The 18475-nt window shown below is 40.7% G+C and overlaps 1 protein-coding gene across 1 annotated transcript in view; it reads right to left on the bottom strand.

The window, feature by feature from the left end:
- The window catches only part of st6gal2a (ST6 beta-galactosamide alpha-2,6-sialyltranferase 2a), a 76413-nt gene extending 59871 nt beyond the window's left edge, over positions 1 to 16542 (bottom strand). The window contains exon 1 of the mRNA XM_076264052.1: positions 16375 to 16542. The gene's annotated coding sequence lies outside the window, so the exon portion shown is untranslated. The remainder of the gene's footprint in view (positions 1 to 16374) is intronic.
- Positions 16543 to 18475: the final 1933 nt, after the last annotated feature.

The raw sequence follows: 18475 nt of genomic DNA, 5'->3' as shown, positions 1-18475 counted from the left end.
CTATGGAAGATGCTAGCAGGCCTGAAGATCATGAAGGATAGTCTGTAAGACATTGAGCCATGAGATGTGCAGTTTGAAGCCCTTAAAAGACGTGCACTGTTAATTTACTCACTGTTCTTTTTATTTAATTAATCTTGAGATGTTTTAAGTTTAAATTTCAGCTCAGTGAAGCACTTACAGTAAAGCACCAACACTTCATTAAGTTACTTTTCTTGTAGAATTGTAAATCATAAGTCATAGGACAACCTATATAGAACAGTAATTAAGGAAAAAAAGTGAACCTGCTGCGGTGTTAAATGCGATGTGGTTGAAAATTTGGGTGCACCTAACTTTTGTGCTGGTGCACCTAAGAAAAACAGTTAGGTGCACCAGTGCAACCAGTGCAAAAAGTTAGTCTAGAGCTCTGCACACACACCTTCATGCATGCACGCCTACACACACACACACACACACCAGACCTGCAAACTCAGAAACTTCTGAGGCCCCCCCCCCCCCCCCCTCTTTGAAAAAATATTTTAGATTTTTAGCACGTAAATGAAGGGATATCGGGAATAACCATTAACCATAAACATTTACATTACATGCATATGGGTAGAACTGCAAAGCTTTCAATAATGAATATTGATAATCATCATATTCTAATAAACGTTACATGCCGATAGGTAGACCTGTGAAGCATTCAATAATTAATTTTGACTATTATCATATTATATTATAATAAACGTGCAGTAAGCAGAATTTAAGTATGGCTGCATTTGACACTTTTACATATTAAAATGACATAGTCCTAACAGTAGGCCTACCAGCTGTTTTGAGTTAAAGCCATGTTTAGCCTAATTGAATAACTTGATGATGGAGAAGATATTTTCAGACCTGCCATCCTTGAAGAAATTTCATAAGTACTACCTCAAATCAGGGAAAAACATTGCTCACGTTGGCCTTCATGTATGCCAGCCAAAAACAGAACAAACAACATACTGTAAATGTTGACAATCTGTTTTAAAGCCAAATCCTTATCTATGAAAATCACTGGTGTTGATAGAAAGGGACTGAGGAAGTCCATTCTCTGGTCTCTATTCGAGCATGTCTGGTTCATTAGTACCTCTTCAATCCATTATTTTTTTTATATTTTCTTTTGTGAAGAAATATCCCTCATGTTATGTTGGTGTCTTTCTGCTCCTCTTGTGCTTACTGAGGCGGCAATGATGACCTAGTCCAACTAAGGGGCGGGTCTCAGCAAAAGGTGTGCTATGTCAGTCTTGAGAGAAAGTGGAATAGAACATTATGTCCAATATTCCAATATATGGTTTAATGTTCTGCATTATGTCCAATATTCCAATATGTGGTTTAATGTTCTGCATTTCTCATTAGTGGGTCACTTTGATACTAAAAGTATGATTCTATGTAATGACTGTATGATATCTGTACTGTCCTGTGTATATCTGTGTGTGACTGTGTTTAGAGATAAGCAGGAATATTATGACTTTGCAGTGTTTCACTGTTCTGCATGGCTGCGTCAGTAGCTATCTGCTCCGGATTGCCAGGCTGCCACTAATCAGGGTCTGATTCAGTGTAGTCCACGTGAGATGGGATGACCAACGCCATCTCCTGTCAGCCTGGAAGGATACTTAAACTCTAACTATTTCCTTGTCTAGTTAGAGCAGCTGATGGATCTTTAGGTGAAGTCATGCTGTCTCTCCCTTGATGCGCATCATTGTAAATAAACTCTATTCCTGATTTTTCATACTATTGGTCTGACTGGGTCTCTATTAAATCTATGGTATCAAAATTACCATCAGTTTATGGAGGTTCTACCGAGATAGATGAGGATTGTATTGATCTATTGAATTAAGGATTGTTCTTAAGTAGTACGTTTAAGTAGTACGATTGTTGTGAGTAGTACGTTTCGTTCCTTTAAAGTGCTATTATGACTGCCTAAGGGCAAAGGGGGATTGCGTTGAGTAGAGCTCCTGTCTTAAAAATAGACAGAATTGGGCCAAAGGCCGAAAGAAGGAACAAATTGTGTGCGCACACAGGTTGGGCTTACGGCAACGAATCTCCGGAGAGTTACAGATGTTTTGAGTACAGGTCTGGGCAGGGGATCACATTCACTGGGTTTGCTAAATTGGACAATCTGTCAAATTTTGAGACCAGTCACTTTACGGTAACCAATCAGGAACATGAGTCAGTTTATGTCTCAACATGTATGTCTATGTATGTTTCTGACCTGTGGGTTATGTGTATGTGTGCTTTGCAATTGTCTGCTAAAGGTGCTACTGTGTGATACTAACATGTCTGAGTGTCAACCTGTCCCAGCTTGGAACTACTATTTGGCATAGTTTGTTCGGAGCTGCAAAGCTATTTGAATCTAAGAAAACTTCCGCCTCATCATCAAGGGAAAGTTAACTTACTTGGCAGCTTTGTCTGTCTGTGGCAGCCACACATGGTCAGCAGCATTAGTTGGGCCAAACTAAGATAAAGGTGGGGACGCCTATTCAAAACATCCCAGTGCTGCTAACATTGTGTGTCAGCCAATCAAAAATACCACAAAATATTTAGAAGAAAGAATCCGTCTAAAAGTATAGGCTACATGTTATGTGTTGCAACTAAAGACTGAGTTCGTTTTGTCTTTGTCTTCCCTCCTGTCAGTCGACATGAGGCCTGAGTGAGAGTGTGTGTGTGTGTTGGCCAGCTGATATGCATGAAGGTCACATATCTGTTACAGACTGTAACTGAGAATACACATAAGAAAGAAGCATCTGACTGTTAACTGTATTGAATTGTTTTTTCTTTTTCTTCCTCTCAATAAGATAATTATTTTTGGGTTTTTGCTTGGGATTCAAACTTGTTTGATCAACTAAACTAAAGCCAAGATTTTGTTAAGTGTTTGAAGTCTAATTCCTTCTTTCCTGTTGAGTTGTTCCTTTCCACAAAGGTAAAGGATATTCTGTGGTCACCATTGAGGGCACTCTTGCTGGTACGGAAAACACTAACACACAGATTTTCTCTGAGTTAGCTGTGTGTGTGTGTGCGTGAGTGGTTGTTATCTCTGCACTTGAAGGTCAGGGAGCCAGTGTAAAGAGAGAGAGAGTGGAAAAGAGAAAAAGACATTTATTACACTTGAATTATGAAGTTTAAGATATTTTATATCTAAGTTTGACCAATTTGAAGGTGTTTCTTGTCAGAGGAGTCTCAAATTCTCTTTTAAAATGAAGCTTTGATGTTGATAGCATAACATTAATTCAGTCAAGAGTTACTTCTCTTAAGAGTGGAACATGTTTTGTTTTAGTTTGTGTTTGGTCAACATGCCTTAATTATTTTATTTTGTTTGAATAATTTCTACCGTCCTAAGTGTTTTGTTTTTCCTCTGGAACAAAATGGAGGGGGGTGATCTTTCAGTCCTGGTTCTGGGGTGGGCCTCTGGAAACACCCGTAAGGGAGCTGAACACGCAGCAACGGGTAAACCAGAGACTTACAAGCAGACCAGGGCTGGTAGGTTGCTACAGCCCATCTTATTTCCCTCCCCCCCCCGGTGATTCAGGCCCTAGCCCTAGAATAAGAAATACTCAGAGAAGTCTGAGATTCTAATATATGAGAGATCTGCTCACAACAACAAGTAAGGTAACAAACCACCAACATTTGATTAAGTGACTGAGTAGTCACGCTTGAGTTATGTAGCCACTGAAGTATATAAGCACTCTTAGAATGTAAAACTCTTTGCTTCAACCAGCTGTGCTAGTTTGCAAATATTCAATATAATTGGATGATTTTGATCACTGGCTCCTGTCTCATCTTCTTGATTCCGAATTGATTTAACTAACACAATTGCGAGAGGTCCCGGGATCCCAACATCTGGGATCAGAACGAGCTTTCTGAAAAACCGTACATGGTGAGGTCTAGGACCTTGGATTTGGAATCCTGAAAGCCCTTGGTTGTCTGAGACAGCAAGGCGAGATGGCTGATCTTCTGACCCCTGGTGACGGGATCCTACTGAAAGGGAATTCTCCTGAGACGTCGGAGCGAGAACCAGTGATCAACCAAAAGGCAGAACGTTCAGTGAGTAAATAAATAAATAAAAAATCTCCTCCGTAGGGAGTCAAGGCTATTTTGTAGTAGTAGTCTTTGGATGAAAAGAAAACCAGAGCGAGCAGGCTCAGGGTTGACTCATCCTAAATAGAAAAACTACTAGGAGGGCTATTTGGTAGAAGTAGTCCTAAGATGAGATGAAACCCAAAGCGAAGAGGCTCAGGGGTGGTTCATCCTAAATAGAAAAACCTAGATTTATGAGATCCTTTTGCTATTTATAACGACCTCTACATAGTGCTTATTGGTTAGGGAAATAACAGTTTTTCATGTTATTTGTGATGATCTAAAGTGTATATTTACACGGTTAGCCTCACATTACATTGATTGAATCAATGACTAAAATGTCATAGGGTCGCAACCTCATACATTATCCTCCAGTGTTTTATATACATTTTTGATATCTGATATCTCCGCCTAGGAATATCTGTTTTAACTAAATTTAGTGAAGCTTTGCAGAGAAAATTAAATGCTGTGTGCTGTGCTATAAAGAGTGTTGGATGCCTGGACCAAAGCATCAAGGCCATCCTTGCTCTCCCCAATCCACTACAAGTCACAGGAGCACATATGCGAGATGATGGGTATGTTAATTATATCAGATTTTCCAGTTATAAATTTAATGAAGGCCCCATAGAAAGTATGACCATTTTGCTTAAATACAGGCTAATTGTTTGTCCAAGCTTCCTGCTCCCCATGCTAATAGAACCTGACCCAAGTTATCCTGTTCCACGTGTAGGCCGCAAACACTGGAAGCCATGCGGACGCTATGTTCCTGCTTCAAGGTAGACACAGATGTGTTTTGACTGTTGATTGGCTAGGTCTGTAGGCCTTGAGCCCTGCCAGGTCCTGCTTTGAGGCCACCAAACACTATGGTGAGCGACTAGCTGAATGGGCGACAGTGGAAGACATACAGGTTCTGAGGGCAGAGAAGGTTCTGGATAAAAGGAGGGAGAGGGGCACAAGTGGCAGAACTTTTAGCTTGGACATAATGTATTAAGCATTGCTCCACAATATCGTGCTTCTGGCAGTAACAACACTGACAAGTTAAAGCATATCAGTTAAATTCATACTTAAGGGCCAGTTTAGCAAAGTTGTAATCTTACCAACAGCAGTGAATTTATCAAATTGTTGATGCTATGACGCACTTAGCTCTAGGACACAGTGTTATAGGCGACAACATTTTAGCTAAGGGAATAATCTAGCAGCCTTGCTGCAGATCATAAGGGGGAGTCTGATTAAGAGTAGTCTGATAACATAGACAGCTAGCTCTTGCAGTGTATCAAGTTATGATTAAAGATTTTTCTTTCATGGAGGATGAGAGGTTGTTGATGTTGACTTCACTACACTGAACTAATTTTGAATAGGTTCATATGTTTATTAACAACACACCCGCAGTTGTTATATTGGTATTTTTTTTTCTCTTAATTGACATGAAAAAGGTTTTACAACTGTTTTACAGCTATACAAACCAGTGTCAAGATGATAATGTGGTATGATGACATACATACTATACCATATCGTTTACAATTATTTTGGATACAGCAATACAATGCAATAAAATAAAATACAACTTTTATTTGTTTCAGATGTTCAGAATATGTTCAGATAAAAAAAAGCTAACCAAATTCTTTAAAACATATATCTAATCATGTACCTGCTTATTTGGATCTGACTAACTTTAATGAAACAATTGTATAATCATTTATATTTTATATAGTGACATTATTTGATTAAATGTTCCAGCCATAAAGGCTGAAAAAGGGGGACTAAGAGAAAGTGGAATAGAACATTATGTCCAATATTCCAATATATGGTTTAATGTTCTGCATTATGTCCAATATTCCAATATGTGGTTTAATGTTCTGCATTTCTCATTAGTGGGTCACTTTGATACTAAAAGTATGATTCTATGTAATGACTGTATGATATCTGTACTGTCCCTGTGTATATCTGTGTGTGACTGTGTTTAGAGATAAGCAGGAATATTATGACTTTGCAGTGTTTCACTGTTCTGCATGGCTGCGTCAGTAGCTATCTGCTCCGGATTGCCAGGCTGCCACTAATCAGGGTCTGATTCAGTGTAGTCCACGTGAGATGGTATGACCAACGCCATCTCCTGTCAGCCTGGAAGGATACTTAAACTCTAACTATTTCCTTGTCTAGTTAGAGCAGCTGATGGATCATTAGGTGAAGTCATGCTGTCTCTCCCTTGATGCGTATCATTGTAAATAAACTCTGTTCCTGATATTTCATACTATTGGTCTGACTGGGTCTCTATTAAATCTATGGTATCAAAATTACCATCAGTCTAGAAGCCTAGATCTCACTTGTTTGCACGCTAATTATCAAGAATTATGATCTATATGCTATACAGAAAACAAACAAATTAAACATATCACTGAGCACCAGGTCAAAATATTTTGCTAGGTCCACTTTCAGATTTGTTGCAAATAGCTACATTTGGCCTTGGAAAGGTCTGCGCTCCCTGAGAACGTCATGTCTTCACCATCATCGACACATGGAAAATATGCTAACTGAAAAAAACTCATGAACAAGCAATAACTTTCCAAGACAACATTAAACTATTAAGCCGAGCTAAATTCACAATTGCAGATTTGTTTTGTTTCGCAAAGCAATTCAAAACGGCCAGCTGCGGGAATGTGAATTTGCAAGTAAACACTTGTTAACCTCACCTCAGCAAGCCTTTCATTTAACCCACCGAGGGAAGGAGAAAAGTAGCCTAACAATGTGATGTTACCTCAAGTCAGGGATACACTTTAGAGTAGCATCTGGCATGTGTTTGATAGCTAACATTTTCTTATATTATTTTTGGTCATATCGCTGCTGCAGGCAGGCTATGCGTATCAGAAAGTGACAGAGATAAAGCCCGCCCTTAGAAACAACTGATAGGTCTGCAAAAATAACAGAAAGAGAGGCCAATCAATTGCCTGTTATTCTCCCTCTCTATCAATCTCGCATGAAATCGACAATAGTCTCACTCCAGACTAAGGTCATTGACACCCCCCCCCCCCAAAAAAAAAAACTCTCCGGTTCTATGCGATTCAAGTGAATGACCCAATTGACCAAGAAAACACACACACACACACACACACACTTACACACTCACGTTCATGCACGCACGCGCACACACACACACACACACACACACACACACACACACACTCACGTTTATGCACACACACACACACTCACGTTCATGCATACACGCACACACACACACACACACACACACTCACGTTCATGCATACACGCACACACACACACTCTTACACACTCACGTTCATGCACGCACACGCACACACACACACTCGGACCTATCCCCTTCATACCTGCTCTCATGTTGCACTCCATCTGTTCTACAGGATTTGTTGCCCAAACATTGAACCCTAAAGACGGGTGTCCGTAGTCTGTCGTCCTGGTGTGACATCTCCCATGTGGCCCATAGAAAAGCTGGCCTCCACCTGGTCTAGTAATGGCAAGGCCAGACACACACACACACACACACACACAAATCTCCACTATACTCAGGGCTTAAAATAGCAGCCACCTGGGTGTGGGTAGCCTGGCTCTCCCTACTCCCTACCCCCCTACCACCCCATCAACCTGCCTCAGCCTCGGCCCTCATCTCTGAGGTTCAGGAGCTGGAGCTGTAATTACAGAAGCGCCGAACATGTCTCGTCTCACTCCGTGACAAGCCCAGGCAGGCCCCCCTGCCCCAGCCCAGAAACAGGAGGGGTGCACTCCACCTCTGCCACCACCTCCCAGTCCAGAGACTCACGCCCCGATCCCAAAGAAGAGCGACCACATTCCTGGCTCCGCTGCCAGAAATGCTCCAGGAGTCAGCTGGGAGCAGGCCTAACTGTCAGAGTGTCTATCCCAGGGCTGTTAGCGAAAAAAGCACTTGTGATCTGGAGGTCAATGGGTAGCATTCACTCAACTGGTACAAATTGGTACGCTAACGCTCATAATTAATCTAACCTTCAAGTAGGCACATACAGAGCACTGAGGAAGTAATACCCAGAAAAATACACGCAAAGATTGTGCAGACTAGAGTTTTTGACGTGAGTGCGATAAAAAGTAAATAAACCGGGACCTTTGTTATTCAGTGAAAAGTGTCCAGCCTCTGCTGTCAAGTTTTAAACAATAGAGCCACACAATGAGAGTGGCACTGTGAAGGACGGTTTAACAGTCGGGGGAAAATTGGCGCAATGGGGGATCTTTGAAACAGTGTACGACTGTGGCAGGAGAAGACATGCTGGTGTCGGTGACTAAGCGGGCGAGCAATCGCCGGGGGGAAATTGCAGGCAACGCAGCGCAGCCTGGCCTGACCTTCACGGTCGCATCGTCCACTGATAAATTACCGAAAGGCCCCGGCTCAATGACACCCTTTCAACTCGGCTAACAGAGGGTGAAAAAGTACTGAAGGTAGACTTCACACACAGAGAGACCCTGAGAGAGCCTTGCAGACGAGACGAGATTTTCGTTTCAAAGGAAAGGATTGTCGTTAGAGAGAATCCCGTTCTTTTTTTTTGTTCATTGGATAAAGGCAAAACCTCAAGTTTTAAGTTCTCACAAAATCAAGGTTTTGTTGAATAGTCAATGCATGACCTTTGAAATTATGGTTAAATGAAGGAAGCAGGTGGGATTACTGTGCCTTTAGTATTCCACAGAATGCCACTATTGTACATTCTGATTTAGAACATCTGATTTACTGTCAAAAGGTGTAAGGTCAGGTCAGTATCATTAGTGATGATCAGGATTATTTGTGAAATTTAACACCTAATTATAGAAGAATCAGATGGCAGTTGTGAGAAACAGCTGTTCCTCATGGTTTTATTGACCACACACACACACATATACACATCTTATATTTATGTTCCAAGTGGATTTGAAGCATAAACATCATCCAGGTAATCTACATTTGTCCATGTCTTGAACTTTGTGCCAATTCACAAAAGGCTTTTTTTCTGTGCAAGGCTTAAGCCAAAATGTAGTCAAATGCTGGCCACAATTATAATCCGATGATTTTGATCATTTCTACTGCTTGAGGAAGTCATTTAATTGTATGGATTGCCAATTGCACTAACAACAGGCAAACAAATGCACCACTCCCGCAGTGAAAGCACAGACCTAATCAGCCAACCGTATGCCGGACCGAGTGGCAAACAGGATTACGGATAATTACATTTGAGCTCTTAGCATGTGCTCAGGGCACTTGTTGCAGCCATCAGCCCTAGCCTATACTGCACAGAGCAAAAGGCAACATCATAGACAATGCAGGTCTCTGTAAACAGAAACTGTTCCTCCTTTTGGCCACAAGAATGCCTTCTTTCTTTCCCGACAACTTTAAATTATGTAGTATGAGATTAAAGGGTGGCTAATGCTATAGTGACACCTGAGTAACACTTTAAAATGGGGTTCAAACTATGTAATAGGTGCTTTCGAACCTCACTAATTGAAAGTCCGCACTTTCTTTCTCTCTCATTTCCAGATTGAAGAAAGCTAAGCATCCATGTCCGTGACTCCTCTGTATGGAATTATGGCTCTCTACTCTGCTTGTTGAAGGTGAATGTCTGGTAAATCTTCTATCCTCATGTTTTAAATGCTCACAGTAAAACTCACACACACACACACACACACACAGCAAACACACACCCGTCAACTGAAATTACACCCCGTCCCTCACGGAGAGAGTTGCGGAGCAGCCGAGCCTCGCAGACACTTGACAGGTCATAAATGCAGTAGCGACTGGTGACGCGTGTATCCACCGCTCCACTGGACAGCCATTTTTCATACACAGCAGACAGACCAGTGCCACTCGCCCATTGAGTATGGGGACAAAACAGTGACAGTGCGAAGACTGATAGTATGAGAATTACAGTGTGACTGTCTGTGTGTGTGTGTGTGTGTGTGTGTGTGTGTGTGTGTGTGTGTGTGGGGGTGAAAAAGTACTGCATCAGATATCATTAACATGTGGGAGTTTCCCAGGTCTGCACTCTTATCTGCTTACTATGGAAATTCCAATTTTCCCTGTGAAATACATTCTAAGCAGTGACAATATAACTATAACCCTTATAAAACATGATCATAATAAAACATGGTCGCCATTTTCTTGATACAAACTAGTATTTTTGAATGTAAAATGAAGCTAGAATCATAGTGCCGTGCTACATCACATCTAACACAATGCAACTTATGACCACAGCAAGTCAGTTTACACTGTTCGGTTTGATAAAATTGGTTTGGTTTGGTTTCATGGAACTGATACGCACCAAGTAATATTGTGACTGTTGGCTTTTCGTACCTTTAAAGGCAGTGTGTGTAATGTATCAGGGCCTAGGGTCTGTATCAGGGTCCCTATTTTGACTGTCAGTGTGTAGTCTAGGATTTTCCTGAAAAAGCCCTCATTGGGTCGTGAGGGTAAATTCCAAACCATGCACTGAAGCTTGGATAGGTTTTCAGATGCTGGTCTGTGTGTGTGTGTGTGTGTGTGTGTGTGTGTGTGTGTGTGTGTGTAGCCACTCCATTGACAAGTCCCTGTTTTGAAATACTTGCTCAGTACTGATGTTGCCAAGTATAGCCATTAGCCCCATGCTTTAAAAATCCCACATCTCTGCAAGCCTTATCTGAACTAAACAAAGGGATTTTTAAACCAATTGGCTTATGGCTTGTTGGTCAACAAATCTCCAGACAGCATCAGAAAAATAGGTTTGGCAGTTAATTCTATGGTTTTGGTTCAGTATTCTGTATTGTTCATGCTTATAGAACAGCAGTATGTTTGGATGAGGAAGAATGAAGCATACACTGAAAAGTGCACCCTGTCTAAACTGATACATGGCAATGACTAGGTGATACTCCAGGCCAGGGGTCAGCACCCTTTTTTGCCTGGACAGCCACGTTTACCAAATGTATTATTATTTTTAATCTCAGAAGAGCCACATAAAGACGGTTACAAGAAAAAGTTTGGATATTTAACATACAGTACTTTCATTCAACAGAGGATTTTTAAATAACCTACATTTTCTACTAGTTTTAATGTGCAAGTAACTTGAAATGTAAGTAAGTGGAATGACAGAAGTATAGGCCTTAGGCTTCCCATGTAGGCTAAACACCACCCACTATTTTTCCAGTGTCCTTTGGTATGCAAAGTAACATTATAGTTAACAACACAACACTCAATTTTCATTGACACGTCATTGGCGAAATTGAACATTAGGCCTACCAGAGATTAGATTTGGTGATGGCCTTGGAGTCTGGCTGGCTCATATTCAGTGAGGTGAAGTTTCATGCAAGAATTGAGGCTGTCACCATTTAAGGGCAACTCCAAGCAAAACTGTCATATCCATAACGCCAACTCAATACCATGGCATTGTGTTGGCGTTATGGATGTGACAGTTTTGCGCGGAATTGACATTAAACGTGAGCGCAGGTTTGTCTTTATATTTCTCACATGCAAGTGGAACGAACAGGGTTAACACAGCAATACTAACTCATTGCAGTGTGCGTTTTATAATGGGCAGTTCATTTTGCGTTTTCAGAATCAGTCTTCGGATGGAAACTTTCCCATTTCAGCCTTGTGTTCGCGCTCGCAAGCTGTGGTCGCTGACGTTTCCTTTTTGACATTTTCCTTATCTAGCCTACAGCCAGTGCACACATTAACAATAACAATTAATATGTTCTCGTTGACTGAAATGGAGGGAAATCGGTGATTTTGTTTGATATTGACATGGCAACGAACCACGAATGTAACAATATTGTGCAGCTACGATTACAGAGTCAAGTGAGGTGGAAAGTTATATAGGCTAAATTACTCAGATAGACTTACAATATTACATTTTGAAAATGAACAAACTAAAATAAAATACATTTTAATTAAATACTCATTAATTCATTTCAAAAGCTGAGCCGCATCAGAGGGATCAAAGAGCCGCATGCGGCTCCGGAGCCGCGGGTTGCCGACCCCTGCTAGGCCTATTTTGCTTCCTCTGGCACCGATAGTCAGCTGCATATAAAGGGGTAGGTAGAGCCATTCAAATATTTGGAAATCCTTGGAGAAAACATCACACTGTCCATAGAAACCAATAGAAATGTACAGTGAGTATGAGTTTGAGTCTTGAGTATAAGTCTATTGTCCATTAGAAATGGACTGATATTTCTCAGGAATGCTACTACAGCTGACGTCTGACTACCCATAACCCTAGCACTGGATTTAAACAATGAGTGTGCTTTTATCAGTACAAACCCTTTTTTTGAAGGGTGCCAAGACTTTTGACTGTATCAGTTTCACAGCATTCACTTCCCGCAGCATTTTGGTGATATTGTGTTGAATTTGGGGAAACCAGTTGTTTCAGTTGAGCTATTGAAATGGCTGAAATTTCTGAAGGGGTGCCAATACTTTTGTCCGTAAATCTTCTAGGTCATAAGTTCATAAGGTTGGTCTGGATCAACCTTAAGCTATACGTTAACATAATTTCAGATTTAAAAAAAGCACATTAGAGCCTAAAACGGTCATATTAGTGGCAAGACATGTACACGATTGCCAAGAAAGACCTACATGTGTTGCATTGCATTTTGTGCTTATTTCATAAAAAAGAAAAAAAAAAATCTAAATAAACCAGTTAGCCCTATTTGTTACCCATTAACATGTGAATATATAAGTAGTATGTTGCCTACAGATGTCATACTTGGAACTTACTCAATTTTGACTTGCATATTTCTTGTTGATGTTATGATAACCTGCGCTGCCATGTCCATCGTACTCGCCTCACGCATGCTCAGACCTACATAAATGACAATAATCAATGCCAGAAACGTGGATGGTTCGAGAAACACAGCTAGAAAGGTAAACAAGTTTTGTATGGTATGCCTTTAGAGTCTTCATAACGTGTTTAGAGACGTTATTGGAAAATCCAACCCTGGACCCTTTCAGTTCACCTTTAATTTCCAACGGTGACCAACGGTGAAATTAACCAACGGTGAAATTAAACTTCACTTGGAACATTAACTTCTTACCGAGTCCTTTCAGTAGTACAGGTAACAAATCTATCTTCTAAAAGAATGTTTTAAATGCAGTCGTTTATACAACTTCAAAGGAAAATACATGTCTGTGTCATTTAACACCGACACCAACAGCACAGCCATTGGTTGTGCACAAAAGTGTTGCCAACCACCCCCCTCTGTCTGTCAGCGCACAAAGCCTGCTCCATACCACATAAGAAGTTAGTTCCTGGGAGAGAGGCCAGACGGATCTGCCAGAACAAATTCAAATGCATTCTCAGATTGGTCTGGTCCCTGGGCTAATGAATTTCAGAGTGCACAACCAAAACTTGGAAGATGTTAGCTGGATAGGGGCTAGGCCAGACGTTCTCAACCTTTTGGGGGCTAAAGCACACCAAAGATCAAACCAAACCGCCAAGGCACATCGACTAATGATTATTGATTGTAAAGTATGTCACACACATTATTATTTAAATAACAGGAGTGTTCATTCTCATGCCCATATGTTTCTCTATCCCATATGAGTCTCAGGTAGGCATATGCTCGCATGATGTTGATTGAGCTTTTTAAATCAAGAAGCTGTGTCATTGATGCATTTAAAAATAGCTCTATAGCCTATTTGATGAACCTGTATAAAAGCACATTAGGTTCCTCAAAATTCCAAGACACACCTCACTTTGCCTCTCGGCACACCGGTGTCAGCACACCGGTTGAGAACCACTGGGCCGGACAATGTGCAGAACAGGCATGGTTTGCCGTTTTCTTAAACTACTGACAAATGTGTCAAAACAACTGTGTTAAATATCTGATCGCATTAATACAGAGCTGCCTTTTCGTTGTGACATGTCCACCTTTTCTGCATGGAGAGTCAGAGATATATGCATTTCAGAAAGTTAATTAAATTCCTGAATAAAGCAAAGCAAAGCAATAAAGCAAAACAAAAAAAAACTAGAAAAAAACACCTTTATTATAACTTAATTACAACACATGTTTACACAGTTGTCTTATGAACCTGTACATACCAACCTGTGTATTTGTCAGCAAGTAGGCTTCTTACAAATGCAGACGAACCAGTCTAAGAAGTAAATTGCATTTGAAGCAAATATCAATATTCTGAATCACCACACTTGCGAACAGCCATCCATGTTCATCCATGGCCACCAACATTTGGCCAGGTGTAGATTGGGGTGCTCCTAATTAACGACTGTCTTTGGAGGAAGGACTCTCAGAGATTAGAACTCTGAGTTAGAAGTAATCATGCTTTCCTTTTAATGCTATAACTTGCATAACATTTAGACTTGTCTTGAAAGTGTTGTGAATCAGAATCCTTCTGTAAATGTATGTACTGTGTGTTTCTTATGGTCATTTGTGCTTTTATTGTGTATCCCTTGTGTTTGTAGTTTGTAGCCTGTGTATCCTTGAATTCAATAGGAGCCTATCTCCAGGTGTGAAAACATAGGCCTCTGAGAGACATCCCAGAACAAAGAGTGATCTGACCTGATGAAGGCCTAATCCTCATCATTTTGTTTGTAACAAAGTTAGTATCAACCTCTGTGTAGTTAGAGATACTGGTGGAACTCTTGGGTGAAGCTGTCTCTCTCCCTTGACACGCCTCATTGACAAGAATAAACCGTTTCTTGATTGACCTTCATCTTGACTGAGTTTCCAGCTAACTTTGGTACTAGAAAATTACCAACATGGATGACTTAATAGATCAGACACAGCTTCACTGGCCAAGGATGTTGATGCATACAAGGAATTCGGCTCCAATTAGTGCCTCTCAAGAATAAGAGCTAGGCTACATACAAAATGTTGCAAATGGCTAATATACATTGCCCATTTTTACTGTGATAAGAAAAGTAGGAAGTGCTACATTTTCTGTGCAGTAGCTTTGTTACACACCGAATCAGCAGATTCCAGTGACTGATTGTAAGCTACAATGACATCCTCACAAAACAGACATGTTGTGCAACGTGTCCATGGAGAAACACTATGTAGAGTACCTCATAAGTGTCCTGTCTGTACCTGAAAATCCCAAATAGGCTACTCAAGCATCAGCCAACATGAAAGGTGAACACATAATTAATCCCCAAACTGAATGCAAATGCACCAGTTTGGCTGAAAGGAAACAAGATAGCCTACAGAGGAGACGGCGTGAAAGAAAACAAGATAACAAGCAATGAACACTATCAAGGTTTTTTATCTGTCTGCTGTTTCTTTCAACGAGGCGCAATTTCAATTTCAATAGCCTGTCTTACAGCCAATGTAGACTGTCATATAGCCTACTCGTGCCACATGGCTATGTAGCCTATAGCTTGCCGAAAACATGCCAAGGTGCAGACGTAGGCTATAAGAAAACTATCGCTTTATTATCATAGTAAAAGAGCAGACTAATTTACGAGTGTAAATGGTGATGGGATTATAGGAAACAGTCACTAATCCTAATAGAGCGCAAAAACATGGTAAAACTAGGCTCAATGCGACCTTTAAATGGTCCATGGCTAGGCACGAATCTGAAAAGACTGTTGCATTGCGAGACAACAAATGCCTGTAGAGGTAATTTTAAGGGATATAGCTAACCTTATTGCCCCTACTTAGGAGTTCGTGAAATCTTCTGCGACTGCGATACGCGTCCGAGTGTCTTGAGAATGAAGTCCACTCCATACCTACGATTCGCGCCACAGAGAAACTAATTCAAGCGTTACTTCACCCGCGCGTAACAGACTGTGATTTCGGATGTAATATGATGGAGTGTTCAAGTCGAGATCATTATTCTCTAGGCAAAATAGCCTAGATACCTACATTCTCACTTCTATGACGAGTTTAAGCCGGCAACTGAAAGAATAATGACAAAGGTTGCCATCATTTGGTGCTCATTAAAGGTGCTCATTTCATGAACAGCCGATTAAAATGTTCAAGCGGTTGTAGAATACCAAGCAATATCTTTTGTTAGGGAGGGTGCTCGTATTTGAATCTTTGAATAAGCTGTCTCGGTGTCCATTTTCAATACGATAAAGCTATGAGATGCTTCATTTCAAATTCAACTGATGAAACCAACGCATCGGCCTTAGTGAAAACGTTAACCTCATTTCTAAAAAAAAGAAGCCTAAATCAATACACAGGCCTACAGCAATTGATTAAAATCACCTGGTCCACTTGTGTAACCTACATCTAACGTTACGACAGTTAGTAATAGGCGGCTTTATACCGTCTGCAAATCTGGGGAGAACAATGACATACTGATTTAGAAAAAAAGAACAGGATCGATCTTACCTGCGAAATTAGACTGCCATCACCGTTCCGTCGAAGCTCGTGTGAAGGTGCAAATTATTGTCCGCGTTTATGGACTGCATGCAAAAGGCATGCTTCCACGTTGGTCCGTTTGATGACTATAACACCTCGAGTAGTGGAACACACACACTCTCAGCATTGTCACATTGTTGTTAGCTTTTCTTCCAGCTGCCTCGGCTGCGTGTATTGGTGGGCGGAGCTAGATGAAGCGCACTAGCAGCAGCGTTACAACATATCAACTGACACAGTGTTGAAACTCAGCCGTGCCAAACGATAACTTGGTCGCTTAATAAGAATAATAACAAAGGATGGTAGGGTAGGCTATCCATTGTACATCAAGCGACAGTGGCCACAGATTCATATTTGAAATGTGACAAGTGGACCAAAGTGGTGTGGTGCTAGACAACTAGTGCTCTTTTCACACACACCCCCCATACATTTTTTTAATGTGGGAAATTTAATCAGGTTTCTTTGACACCTTGTCTGCATAAGTACACTGCATATGGCGATGTTGTCACTCAAAATGTATGTGTCCTAAATGTAAAGGGTGTAACTGATTTCTTTTTTTTTTCTTCATAAACAGTTTTTCCTACTGCTTAGAGCAATGTAGAACAAAATGGTCAATCTTTTTCACAGAAGCCAGGACTTTACCCTTGATTATATATCGTCTGGGTGCATAGCTACACTAATTACTATTTACGACAGTTTTGTCCTCACTTGAAAGGAGGTGATGGTGAAAAGATTCACAGGTTGGGAAAACATGCTGGCTGCACTAGTCAACTTTTTAGACAAAAGAGAGGTAGGAATCAGGAATGACTTGTGATGTCAGACTTAGCAACCAGAAAGCTACCTAACGTTTACTGTTCATTGGGTGCAGTTACATTCTTAAGACAGTTTCTTACACATAACTTACATAATGTAAATGTGTTAAGTGGGCATGGTATTGAGACAACTGTGAACAACTGTAAGATTCTACCCAACTGGGAAAAGGGGCCTGTTTGTGGGCCAGTTAATGAGTGAAGCAAGGCCTTAGCCATCGAGAAGGCATCGAGAACCAAATGTCATATATACAAATCTATAGAACAGATGGTGATATGTTTATATATGTTTTCTTTTTAAAATGTTATTAGCTCTGATCTTCCCTTTTTCGTGTTATTATCTAATGACATTGATTAGTGGTGAATAAATTACAACCATTTATAATGATGTGAGCAAAAATCTATACATGAGAATAAGTCCAGATATTGTGGACAAAGATTTGAAATTGTATTTTTTAACATATGTTGAATATTGGGAGGGGGACATGTCCCCCTCGGAGTATATTCTGATTAAGGCCTTGATGTAAAGTATTTTCTTTGGTGTAGTCTGGCTTGTGGCTGTGTATTGTTTAAGCCATATGGCATGTGATGAATGGGGTTGATTGGTGCCTACAGCAAAAGCACAGCCGTGGGTATATCACTAGTCTACTAAAGGTAGCTAGCTACCTTTACCAACCCCACACTCACATGCCATATTGCTTTTATATACAGCAGTTCCAGCTACAACTAATCATGTTTATAGACATCAAACTTGCGTTTTCTAATTTTCATTTTCATTTCTGTTCATTCATCCCCCGCCTTCAAACATAGTTCCTATCAATTTTCTTGGTGTCTACTCAAGCAACGGAAATGTCATGTTGAATGTGAGAGGCTATAGTGCACAATAATTTGTATACTTGTTCACAATGGAAAATGCAATGCAAAATGTAGAGTGATAACTAGCAGTAAAGAGTCTGAGTGGGGATGTATAGGATATAGTCACTCATGGACTGCCTCTCGGCCAATCATATATTAATAGTTTGACCGGACCTGTATCTGTTGTATACAATTCTGTAACAGGGTAGCAAACAGACTGATGTTCTGAGTTCATGCCATGCCATGATTCGGATCAGCAATTTAGCTTCCCTCTCTGTCCAGGGTAGATTATGCACAACGTGATGCAAGCCCTGGAGGGCTGAGAGTGTGTGGATCTGCGAGCGAGCCCAACTGCTCCCAGTCCTCTGGCCGTTACTGCCTGATTCTGCCTTAATTGTCTCATCAGTATA

Source organism: Alosa pseudoharengus, unplaced genomic scaffold (assembly GCF_046254945.1).
Source record: "Alosa pseudoharengus isolate Yale_2024_CS ecotype anadromous, Long Island Sound unplaced genomic scaffold, YU_APseudo_1.1 YU_APseudo_1.1_scf_3, whole genome shotgun sequence".
Classification (NCBI taxonomy): Eukaryota; Metazoa; Chordata; class Actinopteri; order Clupeiformes; family Clupeidae; genus Alosa; species Alosa pseudoharengus.
This window is presented reverse-complemented; position numbering and strand designations above follow the sequence as displayed.